The sequence below is a fragment of the Microchirus variegatus genome (genome assembly GCF_963457635.1).
Source record: "Microchirus variegatus genome assembly, chromosome: 8".
Lineage (NCBI taxonomy): Eukaryota > Metazoa > Chordata > Actinopteri > Pleuronectiformes > Soleidae > Microchirus > Microchirus variegatus.
Genome location: NC_139809.1, coordinates 553,800 through 559,859, shown reverse-complemented (window position 1 = coordinate 559,859; position 6,060 = coordinate 553,800).

Here is a 6,060-nt window from a genome sequence, read left to right as displayed (position 1 = left end):
CTACGAAACAGTTCTCATTCATATCTCAGCCGCCTGCAGTTTTCTTTGCAAATGTGTGTGGAAAGACACAAAACTACACGAGGTCCCGAAAGCATCGCAGCTACTGGTGCCATAAAATGCTGTTGCGTAAAAGTTTGCAGTCCACCGGTGTCTGGAGAGAAGGAGGAGAAGAGGCATCATTAGGCATCAGCTCAGGACAAGAAGGTGGAAAAAAGAGAGCGAGAGAGAGAGAGAGAGAGAGAGAGAGAGAGAGAGAGAGAGAGAGAGAGAGAGAGAGAGAGAGAGAGAGAGAGAGATCTAAATGCAGCGTCCTATCTCATGACCCGGTGAGCGCTGATGGGAATCTCAGAAGACTGCAGCAGCAACAAAAAAAGCAGCAGATTGTCATGAAAGCACTGTTGTAGCCGCCAATTTGATTGACTCCTACAGCAACGCTGTTTCTAAAAATAGTACCGCAGCCGCTGCTGCCTCTGAGTGGATGAACCTGCGAATACATGCACAGACATCTGATGTCCACGATTTACTTATTAACCCAGGTCACCACCAAAGTCCCTCCTCTTCTATAGTGTTTCACTCCTCTGGAAGAATAAGCTTCTATAAAAAAATAAATGAACAAATAAATAAATAAATAAATCGCTGTCCACCTCCACAAAGTGCTGAACGCCGTCTGTGATGGAGTTGGTTCACTCTGCAGGAGAGTGAGGATGCCCTCTGCTCAGGTTACACACACACACACACACACACACACACACACACACACACACACACACACACACACACACACACACACACACACACACACACATTTGCATGAGGGCTGTGCATCTTCACATTTCATCACAATTTTCATGTCAGTGATTCTGTTCTTTTCAATGCATTTTTCCATTGCATCCTCCATTTTCAGATAAATAGGAATTTTTATTTTTATTTCACAAATGAAATGGATATATTCTGCACACCCAAACTAAACAAATGCTTTTGAAGTTGAGCTGCAGCCACAGCGATTGGAAAGTGAAAGGATAGTGCATGTCACTGCATCAGTGCACAACTGTCCATGTCCACATGGCAATGAAGTAACCCTAACCCCAGGAGATTCCCATGTATTTTGATTGCTTAACCAAACCTTACCGAGTTAATGCCTATACCTAACCCTAACCTTACCACCTGGGGCCACAGAAATTAGGTTCTGCCTAACCAGGACTAAACTTTGCACGCCAGGACGACAACTGTACCTGTAAAAAGTCAGTGTTACACCAGAAAATGTCCTAAAGAGATGACAAAAATGCATATACTGTATACACACACACACACACACACACACACACACCCAGAGAGAGAGAGAGAGTGCACTGGCGTGAAACAGCCATGACTCTGCCCCAGATGCTGCATAATCCCAGCTGACTTGTGTTTGTGCAGCTATTAAATGCCACACCTGCTCTGGTCATATACGCGTCTGACTCTTTCTTCCCTCCAGCTGTTACACAATCAAACTCTCTACTGGATAATCTCTCCCCGCGCTGTTCACTGTAAAGTGCTGCCATGGCATTATTCTGTAATAAATCTTGACTTTCAGTGAACCTGGACGAGGCTCTTTCAGAATAGCAATTACAACAACCACTGCAGTGTTCTTGATTTTGGACATAATCGACACATAATGCTGTCCGAGCTGTTTTATCACCGAAACGTGTGCTATTGTATCAAATCACCAAAGTCCTCAGCTTTTGCACTGGAGTCTATTTTTGGGGAGAGGCCATCCCTCTTCCACTCACACCACTCACCACTTGTTACATTATTCAACAGAGATGTTCGGCAGACACTCACCGGGCGATAAGCAGCACCAGCGCGGAAACTTGCTTCAGTGCTCTTTTTGTTTCCCACTCATTAAGTCCTCTTATGCTGTTAGATACACATGTATTATACATGAGCATGTGGATGCATTATTTACAGATATATAATGTACTGTCAGAACTATTAAGCATGTGGTTTACATGCAAGAAACAGACATTCTCCGTTATGTGCGGGGACCACATGCTAAGTTTAGCACGTCTACATGATAACAGTAAGTTCATTTCCATGCACACTCAAACTGACAGCATGCACTGTCTGTCACTAGGGGGCTCTCAATCAGAGGAGAGAGTTTGATTAGGCTGGGAATCAGCATGGAATCATGGGAATTGTTGCTCTGTTTTCCCGTGTGATTCACCGATGTGTTTGCGCTTTACATGGACAGATTTCTCGGCAGAATACGCAGCTAATGGCAAGAAGGAAACAAAAGGCAACACAGTTGTAGTCCTTGTTCGCTCTTTTTGTAGCAGAGACCTTTTTTTGTAGTGGTCAGTGCTGTTGCCTTGCATGGAGTTAGCATTTTAGTGTGTGTGTGTGTGTGTGTGTGTGTGTGTGTGTGTGTGTGTGTGTGTGTGTGTGTGTGTGTGTGTGTGTGTGTGTGTGTGTGTGTGTGTCTCTGGGTTCTCTGGTTTCCTCCCACAGTCCAAAAACATGCTGATTTGGGGATTAGTCAAATTAGACACTCTAAACTGACCATAAATGTGAGAGTGGATGTTTGTTGTCTATATGTGGCCTGTGATGGACTGGTGAGCTGTTCAGGGTCTACTGGAATTGGCACCATCAGCCAGGCGACCCTTATGTAGAGGATACAGCGGTGGACAATGAGTGTGTCCAACTGTGCTACGCAAGATGCCGATATGCTCACTTTCACTTTGAATATTTTTTGTCTGGTTTACCTGTTACATCACATGTTTGATACCAGGCCTCCTGTCTATCCATGTTTTCTACCATCCATGAACTATTCTCTGAGCTGGCAGAGCAAAAAAAAAAAAAAAAACGTTATTTCTTCATCAGTGGAAAAATGCACCGGTCTGGATTTTGCTATGTTTTTCTTGCTATTATCTTTTTCTTCCGTTGACAAGCTTCCTTTATTATTTCCAGGTTAAACTCTGGGGCCATCACCTGTGGAATATGCACAGAGCACCAAGTTCATTTCAGGCCTGAATGTGTTCGTCCAACTTTGAGAAATTCAATTTAAGTACAATTTCAGTCCAACATATTTCCGTTTATTATAGAAGTAATTTTTTAATGTCATATAAATGTATACAGTTACAATGCTATGTAGTACCACTTTATAGCAATGCAGAGGTGGATCAACACCGACTGACTCAAACACCTAACCCACCCATTCTAAGTCTCATTGTCGCAGGAGGATCAATATCTCACCACACAAAGAGAATTGATTATGCAGTCGAGTAAATTACAACTAAGATGCTCCTTGATCTCATTGTAATTACTCTCCACTCACAAATGTGCTGTATTATCTGTATTATATCCTCCTCAGACGTCACTTCGAGAGGATCCGTGTCTTAGACTCTGCAATCACTTTAATAATCAGATTTTTGGCTTCACTTTGATGTGCAGCGCGTGGTCTTTTATCAGAGCTGATTGATATTGAAAATAACTTGTCACAAGTTTGTGATGAAAGAGCGACGCTAAGATCAATGGTAATAGTCCTTTGTCCTGGGTTACTATAAATATTTCCTCTGATATGATCATGTTTAGATTTTGATGGAAAGTGTGAGAGGGAGTGTGTGAGGATGATTATGTGAAACAAACCAGCAGAATTAACATTGGATTTCATCCAGGGACAACTGTGGGATTATGTTTAAATTTTATGCTGGATCTTATTATTCATTTTAGGCCGAATGATAAACTACATACTTTTCAAAGAAAGAAAAAATTCCAAGTAATTAATATTTAAATTGTACTATATTTAGCTCCCTCCTGCTGACTTAGTTTTGCATATGAGGTTTTACATATAATAATTGTGTGGAACAGATAACAAGATTTACTGACTATATACTAACCCTTTTACAGAGAAATTCAAGATGCAGATAACATGATGGTTGTTTGGGTGTTTACATTCAGGTTTTAGTGAAGTTTCAGGCTTTTTCTCTGATTCAAGTAAAAAAACCAAAAAAAACAATGTGGGTTTCTTCATGACTTCATAATGAATAGTTTTGTTCATTTATTTCCAAACTAATGAGGTTGCAAAACATGTTTTTTTGAGACCGACGAAGAAGGAATGGTGCAATGCTGCATTCATGTCACATCCAAGGTTTCCAATTTTAACAGTAGTGTTGAAAATAGCACTAAACCTCAGAAATGTCCAATCAAATATGAAGGTGTAGTTCACCATAAAAGAAGCAATTAAATGAATTTAATGGACGTGATGCCATAATGTCAATGAAATGTATTTTGCATTTCTCACGTGATCAGGTCTCTAACTGAGAGTTGTCATGTAAATGCTTGTAAGTTGTGCTTAAATCAATAGTGTGTATCTGACGTAAATGTGATGTAAGACCTTTTCTGTCCTTATAATGTTTAACAAACACTGTGCTCATGTTTTTACCTCATTTCACTTCTGTTTTAGCCTCTTTCATCCCAGTGATAATTAAGTGAAATGCTTCAACTGCTGCCTCCCTTTACAGTTTACTTTGGAGGAAACACGAGACGAGATTATTTGCTGCTGGTTTGAACGTAACTGTAACAATTTCCTGGAAGTGTGACTTTATGAGCGAGCTGAGATTTAATTTTAAAACTAGTTGTTTTATTGCAGCCGTGGTGATACACGAACATGCATTTGTAGCACAGTGCAAGAAAAGCTGCAAAGTGTCATTTGCACAGTTGACCATGGCTGCTGTTTATTTATGACTGTCTCAACAATGTCAGGGATGTCTGCTCCAAGACTGTCAAAAATAAGAATGCCACAGCAGCTGCTCCAGTAAAAAAAAAAAACTATTATTATTTTTCTTCCCATTCACCTCGAAGTGAAATTTTACAGACACTTTTCTCTTGTTAGGTTTTCATTCTAAGCAATGTACCACAAAGATTTTACATTTTCCAGCCTTTATCAAAAGCTCTGTCATTAACATAAAGCAGAACCGTCTACTGATTATTTACCCACCATTAGTTTTCCTGCTTTTTGCGGCTGATTTGATTTATTTTTGGTTTTCTATGCAAATACATTTCATATACATATATATTCATTACACTGTACATTTCCTCACAGGAGGAAAACACAAGAAAATATACTATTTATGAATAATGTTTAAATTAGAAATGAGGTTATCCTTCACCATCAACAAACAATATCACCAGAATCATTATGACATGTGAGGTCTGGAAATGGACGACTATATATGCCACATTTACATCTTCTAATCTTAATTAAGTGATCCGAATGCATTTGGCTATAGCCCTGAGGATGACCGTTCACACCCGGAATTAAAATGTGCCCTGAATGCATCTCTTGTATGAGATCAGATCCTAAAACCACCTCTGAAGGAGGATTTTGTGATCAGATCTTGGGATGAGAGCCTTCAAACTGATGACTGGATCAGTCAGGACAGATGTAAATACCTGGTCTGAACAATGTCAGATCCTGGGAGGTATTAGTCTTTGTATATCCACTAAAGCAGCCCAGCCCAAAAAAAAATCCTTGTAAATCAATCCATTCACTTGCATTAGCACACCAACTGGTTTGATGACAGACGGACAAAACTGATAATTATGTACCCTGTAGTTTGGAAGTGAGGCTTAACTCAACTTCACACTCAAATGCACAAATACCATCATGTTCTCTGTCAAAGTAAGACGTCCAACAACAGACTCACAGTCTGACAGGTGCTCAGGTGGATCATTGGCCTTAGTGAGGCAGCTAATCCTGGGGCCTCATCACTGCTAGTCATCTCTTTGTTGTTGTTTTTTTCCACCTCCAGGTCCTGCTCCTGTTAGCTTTCTTCCCACAATTCATCAGTCTCTCCTTGACAGTTTGCTATATCCTCCCCCCCCCCCCCTTGTTTCACAGAAACACACAGATAAGACATGAAGTAACCGCAGAGCTGAGAGTTTCTTATTAAATGTGTTTTATTTTTTCCCTTGACGACCAGCAACGTGGTTGTCTGCAGTTTTTGGGTGTCATGAAAATGAAAGGGTTGGAACAAATAGTGAATCATTTCAAATTGTGTGTGTGTGTGTGTGTGTGCTGTG